The sequence below is a fragment of the Carcharodon carcharias genome, chromosome 27, assembly GCF_017639515.1.
Source record: "Carcharodon carcharias isolate sCarCar2 chromosome 27, sCarCar2.pri, whole genome shotgun sequence".
Lineage (NCBI taxonomy): Eukaryota > Metazoa > Chordata > Chondrichthyes > Lamniformes > Lamnidae > Carcharodon > Carcharodon carcharias.
The window spans coordinates 15,628,210-15,651,400 of record NC_054493.1 but is presented as its reverse complement, the minus strand read 5'-3'; the positions used below and the strand labels follow the sequence as shown (position 1 = coordinate 15,651,400).

Here is a 23,191-nt window from a genome sequence, read left to right as displayed (position 1 = left end):
CCTGAAGACGTCCCGTTTATTCCTACTCTCTGTTTTCTGACCATTAACCAATCTTCAGTCCATGCTAAGATACCCCCAAACACCAGACCGAATTTTTTGTAATTACCCCTTGTCAAATGCTTTTTGAAAATCCAAATACACATCTACTGATACCCTAGTTATCTTCCTGACTTATTATGTTTTCAAAAAGCTCTGAACATATTTGTCAAACATGATTTCCCTTTCATAAATCCATATTGGCTCTGCTCAATCAGTTAAAGCTCTGCTCAATCAGTTAATGATTTTCTAAATGCCCTGTTAACACATCCCTCATGATAGATTCCTACATTTTGCCAATTATTGATGTTAGACTAACTGGTTTCTACTTCCCCATTTTCTCTCTTCCTCCTTTGTAGAAAAGTGAGATGATGTTTGCTACCAAGACTAGGAGAGACACTCTGGAAGGTATGGGTAGCTGGGACTTGTCCATGAGAGTAATCAACAGGCTAGGAACTGAAATAATCCAGACTGATGATGTGTTAGTCGTGGCTCAGTGGTTGCATTTTCATGTTGAGTCAGGAGGTTGTGGGTTCAAATCCACATCCAGAAAGATGAGCATAAAATCCAGGCTGACATTCCACTGCAGTATTGAGGGAGCATTGCACTGTCAGTGACGGCACTGAGAGAATGGACGGGTATAAGATATTCATTGACACTATTTCAAAGAGCAGGGTACTTCTCCCCAGAATCTTGGTTAATAATTATCCCTCAATCAACATCACTGAAACAGATCATCTGGGTGTTATCAATTTGATGTCTATGGTATCTTGCTGTGCATAAATTAGCTGCTGTGTTTCCTACATTACAACATTGACTACACTTCAAAGGAATGTCATTGGCTGTAATTGGCTTGGGACATCCTGATGTCATGAAAGGCTCTGCAGAAATACAAATTTTCTTTAACAGAGGAGAAAAGGCCCAGAAATGGAACAGTCAAGAACAGGATTTCAATTTGTCTCCTCTTATCCTGGCGAAAACAAATACTCCACACACTGTGTGTTTGACACCAAAGTGATTTATTTGGCATTTAACCAGAATATTAAACTCCAGCCCTGTTACAGGGATTATTAATATCAGGAGGAATAAACTCCAAGAGCTGGATTTTTAAAGAGGGTTGAGAACCTGACACTGGATGAATTCCGAGTCCGGATACTGCACCTGAACTGCATTGCTCTTGTGACATTATTTTTAAGTGTAAATGAGCTGTTTTGGCAGGAGGTGAACTCAGCATCCAACCTGAGACACCAAGTTCCTCCGGGGGCAGGGGGCTTCCTGTCTGACGCCAGCAGTAAAGGCAGATGGCAGCTATTTTGAGGTTTGCTGCTGCTTTGCAGAGGGGAGCTGGCAGCTCATGAAATGACCAGGACAATAAAGACAACAGAAGTGCGCACGGACATCAAATCAAGGTACAGCGCTCGAACCGAAACAAGTCTATCCCTCAAATTTTACAAAAAAAAAATGAAAATGAACTTTCTTTTGACTCATGGTAACTCTAACAGCTGTGCACTAACATGTCTGGCATCATCCTGTAAGTAAGCCGGGGTACTAGATTTTAGCATAGCCCAATCATTTTCAGGTTCATTTCATGTCATATTCATTGTAATAAGCTAACAAGCTCAAAACACAATTTTCTGCTAACACTGAGATGAAAAGCCATTTTGATGTTAAGCTTTTACAAGAAACTAACCCAAAACAGTATCACGAAGCAGTGACTGATGAGCAACAGATGATTGGTGGTTAAGTAGAAGTCACTTTATGTTGTTTCTGTATTTCTCCATTAGCATTTCTTATGAGAGAATTAAAGTGCTGTAACAGCTGGGAAAGAAATGGGATAAGCCCTGGACTCGCTCCCTATCAGGAACACACACTGTCCTTGGTTGTTGAGTCTATCTAAATGAATGGGCTCCTGTAAAGACACCAAGATAAGAGACACAGCTTAAAGGTAGGCACTGTTCTAAGTTTAAGGCAATGTGGTAAATTAGCTAAAACCAATGGAGTTCGCCCTTGCCACATTCTTGACAAATTATAGACCAATTAGCCATTTCCAACAACTTGGCTAAGGAGGGCTTACAACATCTTTTAAGTGTAAAAATGAAGGTTGCGAGAAGGCATTTTGTTAGCATGTTATCTGTGTATCGAATGATGGAGGGTTATCCTCACTTCACATCTTCAGCCTGATCGACCGAGCAACATTAAGAAGTCTGTTTAATTGTTAAACATTCTCCTCTTACTGTTAATTGAAATTTTGATTTCATCTTTCTAACTTGTTACCTTTCCATCTTTTAATGGTTAATAAATCTTTTGAAATGACCATTTAAAGTGTTCAGTCCTGCCCGATGGTGAAGTCCTGTAGAACCTGATGATTTCATTCACAATTGGGGATTTATTGCAAACAACCTGTACCCCATAAATCAATTTAGAATCCAGAAGAAAAGATTGAAATCCCATTCTGTTCCAGACAGGCTCCTTAACAAGTTCTTTAATGAGATTAAGTTGGTTCATTGGTGGTTATTCAGATGGTTAATTGGTGGTGAGTTAATTGACACTTTGAAAATCACAAATTGTCTCAGAGGCAGCGGATCCAATGCCTCTGACCAGGAAAGTAATTTTCAAGTCGCACAAGTCCCAGTTCTCACCCTCTTCAGGAAGTGAAAATCCAACCCCAGCTCTCAGAATGAACATAGTTCAAATGTGGATGTGATTCACAGCAGCAATAACAGCAGAATCCAACCCCTGTTGTCATATGTGAAACTTCTGGTGTCTCTTCAAGTTAGATGAAAAAGTGAAACTCTTCCCACAGATGGGGCAGTTGAAAGGCCTCTCCCCAGTGTGAACTCGTTGGTGTCTGTGCAGGTTATGCGACCGAGTGAATCTCTTTCCACACACACAGCAGGTGAACGGCCTCTCCCCAGTGTGAACTCGCTGGTGTTTGAGCAAATTTATTGGTCCTTTGAAACTCTTCTCACAGTCAGAGCATTTAAACAATCTCTGATCACTGTGAACAAGTTGATGTGTCAGCAGAGCAGATGACTGAGTGAAGCCTTTCCCACACACAGAGCAGGTGAACGGCCTCTCCCCAGTGTGAACTCGCTGGTGAGTCCCCAGGTTAGATGAGCTCATGAATCCCTTCCCGCACACAGAACAGCTGAATGGCCTCACACCACTGTGAACACGCTGGTGTGTAAGAAGATTTGATAACTGGGTGAAACCCTTCCCACAATCAGTACAGGTGAACGGCCTCTCCCCAGTGTGAATACGCCGATGAATTTCCAGCTGGGATGGGGAAATGAATCCAGCTCCACAGTCCCCACATTTCCACGGTTTCCCCATGGTGCGGGTGTCCTTGTGTCTCTCCAGGTTGGATCCTAGTCCAAACACACAGACACGTGTATGGTTTCTCCCCACTGTAAATACTGTAATTTTTTTCAGGTTGCGTAACTAGCTAAAGCTCTTTGCACAGTCAGTGCACTGGAACACTCACCAGTGTGAGTGTGTCTTGATGCTTTTCCAGTCATATAGATGAGTGATTTTTTTTTCTACAGTCAGAACAGGCAAACATTTCTCCTTCCACATTCAAAGGCCGGTGATATTCAGCTCCTGATGAATTGCGTGACTCTGTTAGATCTTGATGTGATGTTTTGTCTGAGTTACCAGTCTATAAATTCTCCCTTCTGATGCCCTGTAAGAAGAGATTTCAAAAGTCCTCATTGTAAGCACAGCATAGAAATTCAGAACAGTTAATTCTAGTTTCTATGGAAAATGTTTTCCTCTCTTGTTCTCCCAAAGCTGTAAATCCCCATCTCAAGCACTCTCCCTCCTCCCTGGGCTGAAATTCAAATAAAGTGTTGGATAATTCTCTGTATCCTTTTAATAAATTCTACAACTGGAGATCATGTTTTAAAAGGGGCCATTTGTTAACAGTTTCCCAAACACAGATCAGATCCTCATTGGTTTGAGCCCAAAGTGTAACCTCTTATTTATTGTCCCCCCTCCCCCATCCTCTGACATGAACCATCCTCCACTCGCTGACCCAGGATGGCGGCCGTTAACCTGGGCCTGTTCCCGGGAGGGAGAAGCCCCGCAGCTGCAAACCAGGAGCTGACAATTATTCCTCAGGGTTTGCGGATCCACAAAAGTGTTTCCAAATCCTCCCCGTCCAGCCACCGCGGGGTAAACACGGGGCCTGGGGCCTACCCCAGAAGTTGCTCCAGTTCTCAGTCCAGCCGCGGTTTCCATTCCTACCCTGTGCTCACAATCTCCTCCCGCCTCCCGAACCGTCCGCTCCTCCTCACTCTGGCACCATGACTGACACTGAGCATGCTCAGAGCGCACACCCACACTGCACCTGCGCACTGGACTCCTATCGTCATTGATAGGGGACTTTTCGAAGCGCGGGGTGTTCTGGGCAAACAATCTGCCATTGATAACTTGAATTGGGAACACAAACTTCAACGTATCGGCTTCCTAATCGAGATCGGGACCCGGGGCGCTGTTATGGCACAGCGGATGGTAAATGCCAAGCTGCTCAAATCCCAGAGGGAAACTTGAAACAGCTGCCAGTACTGTTTTGCAATTTGTATTTTATTTTGAGATACGTACCTTGAATTCAATCGTAATAAGTACAGCCACAATTTGAGTTTTTTTTACAGAAGTAAATTAAACATTTATTAACAGGAGAAAAGATGTTAAGTACATATATTAGTCTACAAATTATGATTATAATAACTCCTAAATCTCCTAATTAATCTAGCTCTCAGTTACACCTCCGTTAAGGCAACAGTAAAGCAAAATATAAGTTTAACAGATCCAGGCAAAGCACACAATACTTTGGGCAGTGATATTCAAAGTGGGTTTTCTTAGCTTCAGTTGCTGTAGACAGCAATTTAATGCATAGAGGCTGGAGGATTTTCACATTTGTGTTAGATTTTAGAATGCCTTCCCCCTTGCACATAACCTCACCTCCATTATATATGCTTCTCTCTTTTTAATGTAAATTCCAATGTCCCAATATATCTTTGCAACTTTACTTTTCTCATACTGTAAATCTTTCATTGTACTCACATCATCAGTAACCTTTGGGAAAAATAAACACACAGTTTGGCTTAGCTTCTTAGGCTAGGTGTAACATCTTACCATCTCTTTGAAATTCAAACTAACCTAATTTATGGAAAAATGCAAATGGCCTTCACACCTCAGATTCTAAAACTTCAGTCATGTTTATATATTTAGCATTTCAAACCAAGCTTCCCTTTTGATCACTCAAAAGCTCCACCTCAGCTGTCTCCAATTCTATTAAATCCCCCCCACATATCCACACAGAGAAAATATTCCAACCCCCACTATTAACCTACCTTTACAATAAATCACAATAATATGAAAATTATTATATTTTAATGTCAGCACAATACACAGTATAGGCTCTTAAAGTATGTAGATACCCGAAAGTCTGTACCTTCCTCCCTGATACAATCTGCGCAATTCACTCCCATCTCCATCTGAATTTTCAGATTGGAAAAAGGTTGAGGGCTAAACTTCACAAAGATCAGTGCTGGTACAAATTGGTGGAAACAACCTGTTGAGTTTTTCCATCACTTTCTGTTTTTATTTCAGATTTCCAGTATTTTGATTTTAATTCAGTGCTGGTACCTGAAAGAAAGTAATGCTGAAAAGCAAACAAGAAGTTGATGGAATGGAATGTGTCTTGTGTGGAACATAAACACCAGCACAGGTCAGTTGAACAGAATGCTCTGTTTCTGGATTCGATATTCTCTGTAATTCAGTGTCATCTCCTACTGGCTCCTGATCAGCATGCGCCACATGAACCATTTGTACTGCACATGCTCAAAGTGCAACCGAGGGCTGAGTAATCACACTGGACTCATGTAGTCATTGATGGGGTACATGGAAAATTATCAATGGTAACAGTGTCGCTCAAAGCTTAACTGGTGAACAAAAATGTTCATCACCACATTGAGATTGGGCCTGTTTTTGTATCAAGTGGCACTTGCTTAGAAATAATCTGCTCATTAATGATAAGTTTGGGTTCCGCCAGGGTCACTCAGCTCTGGACCTCGTTACAGCTGTGGTTCAAACATGAACAAAAGAGCTGAACTCAAAAAGTGAAGTGAGAGTGGCTGCCCTTGACATCAAGGCAGTATTTGACCGAGTGTGGCATCAAGGGTCCCTGGCCACACTGGAGTCAATGAGAATAGAGGGGATATCTACGCTGCTTGGATTCATACCTAGCACAAAGGAAGATGGTTGTGATTGTTGGGAGGTCAATCATCTCAGTTCCACAACATCACTGCAGGAGTTCCTCAGGGCATTATCCTAGGCCAAACCATCTCAGCTGCTTCATCAATGACCCTCCTCTCATCATAAGGTCAGAAGTGGGGATGTTCACTGATGATTGCACAATGTTGCGAATTCTCAGCTACTGAAGCAGTCCATGTCCAAATGCAGCAAGACCTGGACAATATCCAGGCTTTGACTGACAGGTGGCAAGTATCATTCACGCCACACAAGTGCCAGGCAATGACCATCTACAACAAGAGAGAATCTAACCATCACCCCTTGATATTTAGTGGCATTACCATCACTGAATCCCTAACTATCGACATCCTGGGGTTTACCATTGTCAAGAAACTGAACTGGACTAGCCATATAAATACTGTTGCTACAAGAGCAGGTCAGAGGCTGGGAATCCTGCCGCAAGTAACTCACCTCCTGACTTTCCAAAGCCTCTCCACCATCTACAAGACACAAGTCAGGAGATGAGTTACTTCTCCACTTGCTTGGAGGAGTGCAGCTCCAACAACACTCAAGAGGCTTGACACCATGCAGCACAAAGCAGCCCGCTTGATTGGCACTCCATCCACAAACATTCACTCCCTCCACCACTGACAAACAGTGACAGCTGTGCGTACCATCTACAAGATGCATGGCAGGAACTCACCAAGGCTCCTTCAGCAGGACCTTTCAAACACATGACCACACCATCTCGAAGGACAAGGGCAGCAGATTGATGGGAACACCGCCACCTGGAAGTTCCGCTCCAAACCACTCACCATCCAGACTTGGAAATATATCGCCATTCCTTCACTGTTGCTGGGTCAAAATCATTTAATTCTATTCCTAACAGCATTGTGGGTATACCTACACCACATGGACTGCAGCAGTTCTTGAAGGCAACTCACCACCACATTCTCAAGGGCAATTAGGGATGGGCAATAAATACTGGCCCAGCCAGTGAAGCCCACATCCCGTGAATGAACTTTAAAAAATTATATTATATATATAGTTAATATATGATATATTACTATATTATATCTATAACACATATATGGGACAGCTCACAATGCCCGGCTGATTGACAGCAGCTTCGGACCAATAGGAAAGCAGCGGGCGCAGCTGTAGTGAGCGAGTGAAAGCGGCTGTCTCTCCAGCCAATCGGAGTGAATGAGGAGCGGAGCTAGGCTGAATGAAACATGCGCACTGCGTGATTTATGGCGATGCAGAATACCTTCTTTCTTGCATCCGTAATCAGTAAAAGTGGGTACGGCGGGGCGAAGGGATCGATGGATCCGGCGGGTGATTGAATAGGCTTCGTAAACATGTTACGTAAACCCCAAACTTCGAAAAAGAACCTGCCAGTACCCGGGACAGCCCCTCGCCCTTTGCACAGAGCGGGGCCGCAGCTTAGCGGCCGCCATCTTTATTGGGGGCGATTTGCAGCAGAACGCAAACGTGGCCGCCATATTTGTAGGGGGCAAGGTTTTGAAGTTTTTCCAATGACAGAATGTGAACAATTGTCCATCAAGCTGCTTCACACTTTGAGTTATTGATGAGGCAACGATATATGTCTAAGCCATTAACAATCATTTGTATTTATATTGTGCCTTTAACAGAATAAAACTTTCCAAGACATTTCATAGAAATGTTACAAAGTTAGATTTGACACTGAGCCATATATGGAGATATTGGGACAGGTGAGGTTAAAGAGGTAGGTTTGAAGGAATATCTTAAAGGAGAAAAATGAGTTGGAGAGGCAGAGAAGTTTAAGTAGGAACTTCCAGAGCTTGTGGCCGAGGCAAATGATAGAACAGTTGCCAATGATGCAGCGATTAAAATCGGGAATTCTCAAGAGGCTGGAATTAGATGATTGCAGTGATCTCAGGGATTGTGTGGCTGGTGGAGATTACGGGGATAGGGATGATCATAACCATGGAGGAAAACAAGGATGAGAATTTTCAAAATTGGTGATTCTTAACTGGGAGTCCTTATAAGTCAGTGAGCACAGTGGTAGTGGATGACCAAGACTTGGTGTGACTAAACACATGAGCAGCAGAGTTTGGATGACCTCAAGATTATGGGGGTGGAGCAAGGTGGTTTAATGTTGGAGGCCGACTGGGAGTGTGTTAGGATAGTTTAGTATAGTGGTGACAGAGGAATGGATGATGGTTTCTGCAGTACATAAACTGAGATGACGGTGGAGTTGGCCTTGTCACTGGGATGGAAATAGGTGATCTTGGTGATGATGTGGGTATGTGATTGGAAGCTTATTTGGGAGTCAAATATGACACCATGGTTGTGAACAATCTGGTTCAGCTTCAGAGGAAATTTCTGCGCATCCCGTACTTGACATCAGACAATTCAGGACGGTGTGTGATTTGGAGGTGATGGTGTTCACATACACTTGCTACCCTGGTCCATCTAGGTGGTGGAATTTGAGGTTTTGGGTGATTCTGTCAAAGTTCTCATCAAGTTGTTGATGTCAAAGCTTTGTCCTTCACCATCTTCCTCTCCCACTGCTCTCTCTCTCCACCCTTAAAATCGAAGTCTTGTGTAGGCCCAAAACCGGTTCCCATTTTGAAGAACTTTATTGAACCAGTTGGGTTTTTCTGACAACCCGGCTGCTTTCATGGTCACATGTTCCTAGTACCGGCCCCACAAATTACCAGATTCATTCAGCTCAATTTCACAACCTGCCTTTATGTTTTTGTGGGTTCTCTCTCACTCTTTTTTCTGTTTTATATCAAATTCACAGAGTATTAGAATGTGGGGATTTACAGTTAGGAAGCAGAAACCAAACATTGCCTCAGGATCTGACAGAGTGACTCAATTTATCATAATCTGAATATCATCGGATTTTAAACATGGAAGAAAAAAGCACTGTTCACAGTGGAAAGAAACCGTACATGTGTTCTGTGTGTGGACGAGGCTTCGGCTGATCATCTGGCCTGTCAAAACACAAATGCACTCACAACAGGGAGAAACCATGGAAATGTGAAGACTGTGGGTAGGGATATAATTTTCCTGTTCAGCTGGAAACACATTGGCGCACTCACACTAGGGACAGGCCATTCACCTGCCCTGACTGCAGGATAGGTTTCACTCGATCATGCCACCTGACAAGACACCAGTGAGTTCACACTGGGGAGAGGCCATTCACCTGCTCTGAGTGTGGGAAAGGATTCACTCAGTCATCCAACCTACTGACACACCAGCTAATTCACACAGATAAGAAATGTTTTAAATGTCCAGACTGAGAAGTGCTTCAAGAGTTCAGGGAAGCTGATGTCCCATCAATGTATTCACACTGATGACTGTTCAGGTGCTCTCACTGTGGGACTGGGTTCAGGAAATCATCTCCCCTCACTGTACACCAGCACACTCACACAGGGGAGAGGCCATTCACCTGCTCCAATTGTGGGAAGGAATTCAATCGGTCATCCAACCTGCTGACACACCGGCGCATTCACATTGGGGAGACACCATTTATCTGCTCCGATTGTGGGGAGGGATTCACTCGGTCATCCTCCTTGCTGATACATCAGCAAGTTCACACTGGGAGGAGGTCATTCACCTGCTCCCAGTGTGGGAAGGGATTCACTTGGACATCCGACCTGCTCACGCATCAGCAAGTTCACATTGGGGAGAGGCCATTCTCCTGCCTTGAGTGTGGGAAAGAATTCACTCAGTCCTCGAGCTTGCTGATACACCAGCGAGGTCACACTGGGGAAAGAACTTTTAAATGCCCAGACTGCAGGAAGTGCTATAAAAGTTCCGGGGACTTGATGTCCCATCAACATGTTCACACAGACGAGAGACCTTTCAGGTGCTCTGACTGTGGGATTGGGTTCAGGCGATCAACTGACCTCACTGAACACAAGCGCACTCACACTGGGGAGAGACCATTCTCCTATTCTGACTATGGGAAGAGATTCACTCAGTCATCCCACCTGATGAAACATCAACGAGTGCATAAGTAACTATAGTAATTGGATTTTGCTGTTACTCACTTCCAGGACTGAATTGGGGTCTTTTTCTGCAGATGTTAATAAACCACAGCCCAGTTATAGGTGTTAATATTCTGGATAAAATTGAAATAAATTAGATTTGCATTAACCACACAGTGTGCGGAGTCTTTTTAATATCTATAACACAAGTTAATTCCTTTGAAGTGCTCTCCCTCTCCTTTCTCCTCCACACTTACCTCCAACTCACCAAGGCTCCTTCGACAGCACCTTCCAAACTACCAACCACTACCATCTTGAAGGAGAAGGGCAGAAGACATATGGAAACATCACCACCTGGAAGTTCCCCTCCAAGCCACTCACCATCCTGACTTGGAAATATATTGCTGTTCCTTCGCTTTCGCTGGGTCAAAATCCTGGAACTCCCCCCCTAACTGCACTGTGAGTGTACCTACACCACATGGACTGCAGTGATTGAATAAGGCAGCTCCCTATCACCTTCTCAAGGGTAATTAGGGATGGGCAATAAATGCTAACACCCGCACCCCATAAATGAATAAAAGAAAAACAAATGTGAGGAGGTAAATGGAGCTTCTTTGTCAGTAAGATTGAGACAATCCGATCAGCTGCTTCACTGCCTCCATGAGCCTACCGGGCTAAACTGCCTGTCAGGTTCCTCTTTGTCCGAGGCCTGAACCCACATATTTCCTTCAATTCTCTCTCACCTTCCTTCATGCCCTCTCAGAGCTCATCCTGTCCATGAGACCCACCTCCTGCTCCATTAACCCTATTCCCACTAATCTGCTTATCATCCAACTTCCCCATTTTAACTGACATTGTTAACGGTTCTCTCTCTTCAGGTACTGTCCCTCTGTCCTTCAGATCTGTCAAGATCAGTCCCCCCCACCCCTCAATAAAACCAACCCTTGACCATAGTGACCTTGCAAACTCCTGCCCCATCTCCAACCTCCCTTTCCTCTCCAAAGTCCTTGTCACCTCCCAAATCTTTCCTGGAATTCTATTTTTGAATCCCTCCAATAAGATTTTTCCCCTGCCATAGTATTGAAGCAACTCTTCACAAAATCACAAATTACATCCTATGTGAGTGTGACTAAGGTAAACTATCTCTCAGTGTCCTTCTCAGCCAGTCTGCAGTCTTTGACACCATTGACCAAACCATCCTCCTCCAAAATCTAAGATAAAAGTAAAATACTGCAAATGCTGGAAATCTGAAACAAAGAAACGGAAAATGCTGGAAAAGTTAAGCAGGTCTAGCAGCATCTGTAACGAGAAAGTCAGTGTTAATGTTTCGAATCCGTATGACTCTTCTTGAGTCCAACACAAACTCAAGGAACAGCAGCTCGTCTATGATTGGTCACTTTACAACCTTCCAGACTCAACATTCAATTCAATAATTTTAGATCATAATCATCACTACCATTTTTTCAGACACAAGGTTCTACTGTGACCATTTATCCCTCATCCCTCTTTAGCTCCTTCTTTTGTCCCATTAGTTTATTGTCTCATTACCATCCAATGTGCCTTGCACCATCGTCCCCTTTGTCATTTACTCTCTCCAGCCTTCTACCCTTTCACAAGACCGTTTGTTCTTTTCTCCTGCCTGCTCGTTTTCTCTGACTCTGTACTTCTTTGCAAGCTGTTAAATCTCGGATTTTTTCCAGTTTGGATAAAAGTTCAGGTACCTGAAACATTCACTGAGAATGATGCAGTTTGACCTGCTGAGTGTTTCCAACATTTTCTGTTTTGAGGTCGGATTTGCAGCATCTGCAGTATCTTGTTTTTGGGTCAGTGTGGATCAGTTTTCTCTCACTTATCGCTGCCTGTTTAAAGGTGAAGAAGGAGTTTTTAAACAATGAGTCAACAGTAACTGTCACTCTGTTCAACATGAAACTAAACTCACTGTTAATTCCTCGTCAGTAACAATGTTGAACACAAAGCTTCCCGCCTAGATTGAACCGGGGACTTTCCTCATGTAAAGTAAACGTGACAATCACTGCACTGGGGAAATGAGTGTGAATCCACCCCCCCACCCCCGGACAGAAGGGAACCGACCATCCATCTCTAGCTCTAATTCCCAAACAGAAAACGCTGCCAAGAATCAGCAAGTCAGGCTGAGTCTGTGACCGCTCTCAGCGTTTGAAACCGTCACAATGCCCGGGTGATTGACGGAAGCTCCGGACCAATAGGAGGAGGGGGCGGGACTGGTCGTCCAACCAATCGGAGTGAATGAAGGGGCGGGGCCTAGCTGTGATGAAGCATGCGCAGTGTGCGTAATGGCGATGAGGCGTCAGTCAGTCTTGTAACTCTTTTGAGTACAAACCCGTTTCCATCTGTTTCAGATGAAATTACATTGTTTCATAGTTTGCCATTGTGAGATTTGAACTCTTGATCTTGGGGTTACAAACCCAGTACCATAACCACTTGGCTATTTAGGCCAAGCCCCTCAGTCAGTCTTGTATGTGCTGGTTCTCCGCAAGAGCAAATCAGCCATTCCCTCTCCTCTGCCCTTTCACTAACAAGACCAGCAGCAGATATTACTCATCCCCAGTTACCTTTGGAGAAGATGATGTTTGACCTTCTTGAACCGCTGCAATCCATGTGGTGAAGGTGATCCCACAATGATGTTAGATAAAGAGTTACAACGATTATGAAGGAACAGCGATATCTGTCCAAATCAACAACAACAATGTGTATTTGTATAACACATTTCATGTAAAGAGGTAAGAGGGCAGATGGCCAAAGGTTTGGTCAAAGAGGTAGGTTTTAAGGAGAATTTTGAAGTAGGAAAGGGAAAAAGAGAGCGGGAGGTTTAGGGAGAAAATTTCACTCCTTATGGCCTTTGAGCTCAGGGTGTGGACACCAAGGATGGAGCGATTAAAGTCAGGAAGCCGGAATGAGAACCCTTGGAGGGTTGTGAGGCTGCAGGAGATTACAGAGAAATGGAGGGATGAGACCATGGAGGGATTTGAAAACAAGGATGAGAAATTTAAAATTTTGTTGCTTCTTAAACAGGAACCTTTATATGTCAGTAAGCGCAGGAGTGATGGGTGAGTAAGACTGAGTGCGAGTAAATATACGAGCAGCCGAGTTTTGGATGACCACGAGATCACAGGGATGTTGAACGTGAGAGGCCGGCTGGGAGTGTGTTAGGATAGTTAAGTCTAGAGGTAACAAAGGAATAGGTGATGGTTTCAGCAGCGGATGAGCTGAGATGAGGGTGCAGTTGGGCGGTGTTACTGAGGTGCAAATAGGCGGCTTTGGTGATGATGCGGATATGTGTTTGGAAGTTCAATTTGGGGTGAAATAATTTTCCATGGTTGTGAACAGTCTGGTTCTGCCTCACGCAATTACCAGGGAGAGGGATAGAGTTGGTGGCTGGGAATGGAGTTTGTAGTGGCGACTGAAGAGAACAGCTTCAGTCTTCCCAATATTTAAATGGAGGAATTTTCTGCTTATCCAATACTGGATGTCATAGAAGTCAGGACAGTGTGTGACTTGGAGGGGAACTTGGGAGGTGATGGTATTCACATACACCAGCTACCCTAGTCCTTCTAGGTGGTGCAGGTTGAGGGTTTAGGAAATTTCCTCACAGTTCTGTTCAAGCTGTAGAAATATAAAATCCCTCTCCTTCACCCCCTGTTTTCTTTCTCTCTCTCGCTTTTCATTCAGCTCAATTTCACAACATGCCTTTGTGTTTTTGTGGGTTCGCTCTCACTCCCTTTTTCTGTTTTAAATCATTTCACAGGGTGCTAGAAGGGGAGGATTTGCAGTCAGAAAACAGCATCTGAAGGAGTCGCCCAATACATTGTAACCTGAACAGCATAGCATTTTGAACATGGAAGGAAAAAGCACTGTTCAAATTGGAGAGAAACAGTGGAAATGTGGGGACTGTGAGGAGAGATTCAGTTACCCGTGTGAGCTGGAAACTCATCGACGCACTCACACGGGGGAGAGACCGTTCACCTGTTCTGTGTGTGGGAAAGGATTCTCTCGATTATCCCAGCTGATTACACACCAGCGAGTTCACACTGGGGAGAAACCATTCACCTGCTCCGAGTGTGGGAAGGGATTCACTCAGTCTTCCAACCTGCTGAGACACCAACGAGTTCACACTGGGGAGAGACCTTTTAAATGTGCAGACTGTGGGAAGTGCTATAAAAGTTCATGGGAACTGCTGCTTCATCAACGTGTTCACACTGACGAGAGACCGTTCCGGTGCTCTCACTGTGGGACTGGTTTCAAGCGATCATCTCAACTCACTGTACACCAGCGCACTCACACTGGGGAGAGGCCATTCGCCTGCTCTGTGTGTGGGAAGGGATTTTCTCGATCGTCCCAGCTGATTACACACCAGCGAGTTCACACCGGGGAGAAATCATTCACCTGCTCCGAGTGTGGGAAGAGTTTCAAGGCATTATTTCAACTCACTGTACACCAGCGAGTTCACACTGGGGAGAAACTGTTCACTTGCTCCGAGTGCGGGAAGGGATTTTCTTGGGCAGCCAACCTGCTGAGACACCAGCGAGTTCACACTAGGGAGAAACCTTTCAAATGCTCAGACTGTGGAAAGTGCTATAAAAGTTCCGGGGGACTGATGTCCCATAAACGTTTTCACACTGACGAGAGACCGTTCAGGTGCTCTCACTGTGGGACTGGATTCAAGCAATCATCTCAACTCACTGTGCACCAGCGAGTTCACACTGGCGGATGCCATTCACCTGCTACTTGTGTGGGAAGGGATTTGCTCAGTTATCCCACATGCTGAGATACAAGAGAGCACACACTGGGGTGAGACCATTCACCTGTTCCGAGTGTGGGAAGAGATTCACTCGGTCATCCACTCTGCTGAGTCACCAACAAGTTTACAAGTCACGACAATGATTGGATTTTTCTGTTAAATCACATCCAGGACTGAACCATGTTCATTGGGGTCTGTTTCTACTGATGTTAATAAACTCCAGGCCAGTTATAGGTGTTGATATTCTGGATACAGAAAAAAATAAATCAGCTTTGTGTTAACCACACAGTTTGCCGAGTCTTTTTAATATATATAACACAAGTTAATTCCTTTGAAGTGCTCTCCCTCGCCCATTTCCATACTCACTGAGGCTCCTTAGACAGCACCTTCCAAACCCATGACCACTACCATCTAGAAGGACAATGGCAGCAGACTGACCATTGACTACCACTGACAACTCCATCCTCCTCCAATGCCTCTCCTCTGTTGTCCAGCTGGGTGGGTCTGCACCCCGATCCTTTCTTTTCAAATTGTAGCCAGAGTAGCTGTGTAGCCTGCAGTAGCTGTGATCATTTCAGTTACACTGTTACAAGCTCACTCACTCGACTGGTGATCAGGTATCAATGCACTTTGATGTACAAATTTCCACTATCAAGCTCACAGTGACTGTATTTTACAGACCAAGCCTTCTTACAACATCAATCCTCCTGGATAGATCAACAGAGAAAAGTGAAAACATTAAAGTCCACCAGCCAAGATCATAGTGGTAAAAGCATTTGATAATTCCCTTTGAAATATATAGCACAGCAGAAGAACTGTGCATTGGCCTGTTACAAACTTATTGAAACAGATTCATTGCCACCTCCTCCCTTTCCACGTTCCAGTTCCCCAAACACACTTTCCAGGTGACAGTGATTTAATTCTACTTCTTACAATTTAGTATTCTGCATTCACTGCTCATGATGTGGTCTCCTCCACACTGTGGCGACTATGTCCAGATTGGGTGACTGCTTCGTGTAAAATCAACAATCACTCTGCAAGTGTGATCCTGAGCTTCTTCTCATTTACTATTTTAATTCTCAGCCTCACTTCAGGTCTGACCTCTTAGTCCTCGGCCTCCTGTAAGGTCTCATGAAGCCCAACAGAAGCTCGAGGAGCAGCAGCTCATTTTTGATTGTTCACTTCACAGCCTTCCAGAATTAACATTAATTTCAACAATTTCAGATCATAATCATCACTTCCATTTTTAGGCAGTGGATGCTGGTAAAAGTCCTGCTGTTACCATTTATCCCTCCTCTGAACTTGTCTTATTTGTTCACTTGCCCCATTCGTTTCTTTAATTGTCACCCCATGTTGCAACATCGTCCCCTTTGTCATTTACTCTCCAGCCTTCCATTCCTATCACAAGACAATTTGATCTTTCCTCCTCTCTGCCCCTGTTTTCTCAGACTCTGTACTTGTTAGTAAACTGTTAAATCTCGGAATTTTTCCAGTTTGGATAAAAGTTCACCGACCTGAAGCATTCATTGTGAATGATGCTGTTTGACCTGCTGAGTGCAACATTTTCAGTTTTGAGGTCAGATTTACAGCATCTGCAGTATCTTATTTTCGGGTCACTGTGGATCAGTTTCTCTCACTTATCGTTACATGTTTGAAGGTGAAGAATGAGCTTTTAAAGAATGAGACAACAGTAACTGTCACTGTTCGACGTGAAACTAAACTCACTGTTAATTCCTCGTCAGTAACAATTATAAACACAAAGCTTCCAGCTGGGATTGAGCTGAGATTTCCAGCCGGGATTGAGCCGGGGACTTTCTCATGTAACGTAAACGTGATAATCACTGCGCTGGGAAAATGAATGTGAATCTCTCCGGACAGAGGGGAACTGACCATCCATCTCTAGCTCTAATTCCCAAACAGAAAATGCTGCCAAGAATCAGCAAGTCAGGCTGAGTCTGTGGCCGCTGTCAGCGTTTGAAACCGTCGCAATGTCCAGTTGATTGACGCAGCTCCAGACCATTAGAAAGAGAGGGCGGAAATTAAAACAAAAAAACTGCGGATGCTGGAAATCCAAAATAAAAACAGAAATACCTGGAAAAACTCAGCAGGTCTGGCAGCATCGGCGGAGAAGAACAAAGTTGATGTTTCGAGTCCTCATGACCCTTCAACAGAACTAAGTAGAAATAGGAAAGGGGTGAAATGTGGTCTCCTCTACATTGGAGAGACCAAACGTAAACTGGGCGACCGCTTTGCAGAACACCTGCGGTCTGTCCGCAAGAATGACCCAAACCTCCCTGTCGCTTGCCATTTTAACACTCCACCCTGCTCTCTTGCCCACATGTCTGTCCTTGGCTTGCTGCATTGTTCCAGTGAAGCCCAACGCAAACTGGAGGAACAACACCTCATCTTCCGACTAGGCACTTTACAGCCTTCCGGACTGAATATTGAATTCAACAACTTTAGGTCTTGAGCTCCCTCTCCCATCCCCACCCCCTTTCTGTTTCCCCCTTCCTTTTTTTTCCAATAAATTATATAGATTTTTCTTTTCCCACCTATTTCCATTATTTTTAAATATTTTAAAAACTTTTATGCTCTCCCCACCCCCACTAGAGCTATACCTTGAGTGCCCTACCATCCATTCTTAATTAGCACATTCGTTTAGATAATATCACCAACTTTAACACCTATGTGTTCTTTTGTTCTATTGTTGTTGACATCTTTCGATGATCTGCTTCTATCACTGCTTGTTTGTCCCTACAACCACACCGCCCCCCTCCACTTCTCTCTCTCTCTCTCCCCCCACCCCACACACACACACACACACACACCTTAAACCAGCTTATATTTCAACTCTTGCTTGGACTCGAACTCAAGTTCTGTCGAAGGGTCATGAGGACTCGAAACGTCAACTCTTTTCTTCTCCGCCGATGCTGCCAGACCTGCTGAGTTTTTCCAGGAAATTCTGTTTTTGTTAAGGGGTGAAATATAAGCTGGTTTAAGGGGGGTGGGGGGTGGGAGTGGAGAATGGGGGGGTTGTTGTTGGGACAAGCAAGCAGTGATAGGAGGAGATAACCAAAAGATGTCACAGACAAAAGAACAAAGAGGTGTTAAAGGTGGTGATATTATCTAAAAGAATGTGCTAATTAAGAGTGGAGAGCAGGACAAGCAAGGTAGCTCTAGTGGGGGTGGGGTGAAATAATCCAAGGTTGGAATACCAATCGGAGTGAATGAGGGGGCGGGGCCGGGCTGTGACTGGAGCGTGCGCAGTGCAGGTAATGGTGATGGAGAGGTTGGTTGATCTCTAGTGTCCAGTGTCGGTTCTTTATCATTAAACCATTGAATGGTTACAATACAGACAGAGGCCATTCAGCCCATCCTGCCTATGCTGGCTCTCTGCAGGAGCAAATCAGCTAATCCCACTCCCTTACCCTTTCACTAACAAGACCAGCAGCAAATAATACCATCCCCAGTTACCTGTGGAGAAGATGTTTGATCTTCTTGAATTGCTGCAGTCCGTGTGGTGAAGGTGCTCCCACAATGATGTTAAATAAGGAGTTACAGGTTATTCACCCAGCAATGATGAAGGAACAGTGATAAATGTTCAAATCAACAACAACAATTTGTATTTATATAGCACCTTTTATGTAATAGATGTTTCCAGTGTATTTCATAGTTATATTATAAAGCAACATTTGACACAGAGTCATATAAGGAGATATGAGGACTGGTGACCAATCGTTTGGCCAATGAGGTAGGTTTTAAGGAGTATTTTAAAGGAGGAAAGGAAGGTAGAGGGAGGAGAGATTTAGGGAGGAAATTCAGAGCTTTTGGGCTTGACAGCTCAGGGCGTGGACACCAAGGGTGTGGTGATTAAAATCAGGAATGTTTAGGAGATTACAGAGACAGGAAGGGGCAAGCGCATGGAGAAATTTGAAACAGGGATGAGAATTTTGAAATTTAGTTTCTTCTTAAATGGAAGCCTCTGTAGTCAGTGAGGACAGGGATGGTGGGTGTACGAAACTTGATGTGAGTTAGCACACGGGCAGCAGAGTTTTAGATGACCTCAAGTTTACAGAAAAGTTGAATGTGGGAGACTGGCTGGGAGTGTGCTAGGATAGTTAAGTTTAGAGGTAACAAATAAATGGATGAGAGTTTCAGCAGCAGATGAGCTGAGACTAGGGTGGTGTCGTGTGATGTTACTGAGGTGGAAATAAGGGGTCTTGGCATTGATGTGGACATGTGGTTGAAAGCACACCTTGTGGGGAAATATTTTGGGATGGGTGTGAACTATGGTTCAGCCTCAGACAGTTGTCCGGGAGAGGGATAGGGTCAGTGGTTAGGAAGTGAGTTTGTAGCGAGGACTAAAGACAGTGTCTTTGTTCTTTGCAATATTTAAATGGTGGAATTTTTCTGCTCATCCAGTACTGGATGTCAGACAAGTCAGGACAGTGTGTGGCTTGGAGAGGAATTTGGAGGTGATGTTGTTCTCATCCAACTGTTGTTCTGGTCTTTCTGGGCGATGGAAGCTGAGGGTTTGGGAGATTCTGTCACACTTCTGGTCGAGTTGTAGACATATGAAATCCCTCTCCTTTGTCTCCTGCCTCTCCCATCTCTCTCTCTCTCTCTCTCTCTCTCCCTCCCACCTCTCTCTTTCTCTCTCTCTCATCCCATAGATGCCAGAATCTTGTGTATGTCCAGGCCAGCAGGCAGCTCCCTTTCCCTGAAGGGCATCAGTAAAGCAATTGGCTTTTTAATGACAATTCTACAGTTTTCATTTTCACTTTCTCTTTGTGCTGGTCCCACAAATTACCAGATTCATTCGGCTCAATTTCAGTCTCACATTTGCTTTTCTGTTTAAAATTAATTTCACAGGCGATGAGAAGTCAGGAAACACTAACCCACCTTCACATCAGGATCTGACAGAGTTGCCCAATTCATCATAATCGGAGTGTCAATTTTGAACATGGAGGGAATAAGCACCATTCACCGTGTAGAGCAACTGTGCACATGTTCTGTCTGTGGATAAGACTTCAGCTGATCATCTGGCTTGTCGAACCACAAACGCAGCTACAGCAGGGAGAAACTGTGGAAACGTGGGGACTGTGGGAAGGGTTACAATTACCCATTCAAGGTGGAAATTGATAGGAGCAGTCACACTGGGGAGAGACCTACTACAAGTGTGGGAAGGGAATTGCTGATTCATCCACCCTGCTGACACACCAGAGAGTTCACACTGATGAGAACCCTTTTAAATGCCCAGTCTGTGGGAGGTGTTATTAAAGTTCCAGAGAACTGATGTCCCATCAACGTGTTCACACTGACGAGAGACCGTTCAGGTGCTCTTACTGCAGGACAGGGTTCAGGTGATCATCTGACCTCATTGCATATCATTGCAGTCACACCAGGGAAAGACCATTCACCTGCTCTGAGTGTGGGAAGGGATTCACGACCTCATCCTACCTGCTGACACTCCAGTGAATTCACACTGGGGAGAGGCCGTTCACTTGCCCTGAGGGTAGGAAGGGATTTACTCAGTCATCCCACCTTCTGATCCACCAGCGAGTTCACACTGGAGAAAGGCCATTCACCTGCTCCAAGTGTGGGAAGGAATTCGCTCAGTCATCCAACCCGCTGACACACCAACGAATTCGCATGGGGGAAGAGGCCATTCACCTGTTCTAAGTGTAGGAAAGGATTCACTTGTTCATCCTACCTGCTGAGGCACCAACGAGTTCACACTGGGGAGAGACCGTTCACCTGCTCCAAGTATGGGAAGGGATTTGCTCACTCATACAACCTGCTGACACACCAGCGCACTCACACTGGGGAGAGATCATCTCATGCTCGGAGTGTGGGAAGAGAGTCGATGAAGCACCTTTTTGAGACACCAGCGAGTTCACACAGGGAGACCTGCTCCCTGTGAGGGTAGGGATTCACTCAGTCATACAGCCTGCTGTTAGACAGTGATTCACTTGCTCCATGTGTGGGAAAGGATTCATGGAATCAACTGACCTGATGAATCACCAACAGGTTCACACTGGGGAACGACTGTGCAGGTGATATGAACGTGAGAGTAGATTCATTAATTCATCCAATCTCTGGACACACCCGCAAATTCACACTGAGCTGAGACTGTTCACCCTCTCTGTTTGTGGGAAAGGATTCACTTAGTTATTTAAACTTCTGACTCATCAGTGAGTTCACCCTGCATAGCGGGTGTTTGTCCTGTGTGTGTGTGTGTGTGTGTCTCTGTGTAAAATTATTTGATCATAATCACAGCTACAAAAATGTCAAATATAAAGTGGGGAGAGCCTATTCACCTGCTTCCTGACTGGAAACACATTTCCCAATAATGGATATTGTACCTATCAGAGATCATTGAATTCATTTCACATTGTTAGAGTGTTTCTCCCTAAAAGCTACATATACTTTGTGTTTTTACAGAATTATCTATATCTCTTTAAATAAGCTTGGAAACTAGGAAACACTGAGACATTGGTTTAATGTTTTTATTTCTATTACATAACCCATTCCATACAGAGACCATGAGATTACTGGATACTCAAGGGAGGACTCATCAGAAAGAGTTGTGTGCACATTATTCTAATCTCTATTCGAAGGTAGACATGGTACAGGACCCCAAGCTTTTGTGCATTAATCCCTTTTGACTTTAGTAATGTCTTGCTAAGTTGATGATAACATGTCAACACCTTCTGGTTATTTGTTTATCAAACAGGACATATTAACCCATTAATTCATCTTGTAAATGATGTAATCCTCTTTAGTGAGTCCGTGTGATACTGCCATTGTGTTGGGGATTGGCTGCCAGAGCTGTTGGAACACAGAAACAGTAGTGGACAGTGTTCTGCACAACCAGGCAGGTCCAGTTTACAGGACTAAGTGTTCTGGCACCATGAAGCCCAGGACAGTTGACTCTCAAATACGGGACTATCCTGTAAAATATTGTACAGTTGGTCACTCTGGGCTTTTGGATCCAGCACAGGGAGTAGGGTTAGTGTGTGAGATGAGGATTTACTGCTTTGCAGGAACAATTGAGGAAAACATTTTCCATAGAAACTGGAATTGTCTGTTCAGAATTTCTATCCTGTATTCACAATGATGAGTTTTGTAAATTCTTTTCTAGGGAATTAGAACGGGTGGATTTACAGACAGGAAACTCAAACCTAACATCACAGCATGATCTGACAGTCATTCAATTCATCGGCTTTCAATGAGAAAGAACAAAAATATCTCTCTTCTGTCTGCAGGAAACTATTTCAAACATCAGCGAGACCGGAAAAGCACTGGGACACACACAACCGAGTGAGAGCATTCCAGTGCATTGACTTTGGAAAGAACTTTAACTAATTGCACAGTAGGGAGAAACCGCACACATCTTCTGTGTGTGGACAAGGTTCAACTTATTGTCCAACCTGGAGAGACACAAAGACACCAGCACCATGGAGAAACCGTGGAAATGTGAGGACTGTGGAAAAGGATTCAATTCTTCATCCTGGCTCGAAATCCATCGACATATTCACACAGGGGAGAAGCCGTTCAGCTGTTCAGTGTGTGGGAAGGGATTCACTCAGTCATCTGGCCTTCGGTCACACCAGCGAGTTCACACTGAGAAAAAGCCATTCAGCTGCACAACCTGTGGAGAGAAGTTCAAGTCTTCATCCATCCTCACTGAACACCAGTGAGTTCACACCGGGGACAGACCATTCACCTGCTCCTCGTGTGGGGCGGGATTCCCTCAGTCACAACACCTGCTGAGACATGAGCGAGTTCACAAGTGACTGCAATGATTGGACTTTTCTGTTACTGCTGCTTTTAATCACACCCAGGTCTGATAGTCTGACAATATTTGGTTTGTTTCTGCTGATGTTAACAACCCTATAACTAGGTGGAGTTTAATATTCTGGAGATGTCACTGATTTTCGGGGCTGCAAGGTTCCTTTCTAAAAGCGCCATCTGTGATCTTTCCCATTAATACAAAAACTCTCAACAGGAACTAGTTTACTATAAAATGATGAACTTTTACTTCAATCCTAAATTGATCTTTGGTGTAAAATCTACAATTCAGTGTCTGAAAGATTCCACTGTTAACATTTCCAATTAGAAAGTGCTGATTAAT

General features: G+C 44.2%; 1 long non-coding RNA gene and 1 pseudogene across 1 annotated transcript; both read left to right on the top strand.

Moving 5' to 3' along the window:
* The first annotated feature begins 1,892 nt into the window (after positions 1–1,892).
* On the top strand, positions 1,893–22,261 carry LOC121270213. Its single transcript, XR_005941494.1, has 3 exons — positions 1,893–1,981; positions 5,650–5,767; positions 22,199–22,261. It is a non-coding gene; the product is annotated as an uncharacterized LOC121270213 (long non-coding RNA).
* LOC121270211 lies at positions 12,766–15,319 on the top strand (annotated as a pseudogene).
* Positions 22,262–23,191: the final 930 nt, after the last annotated feature.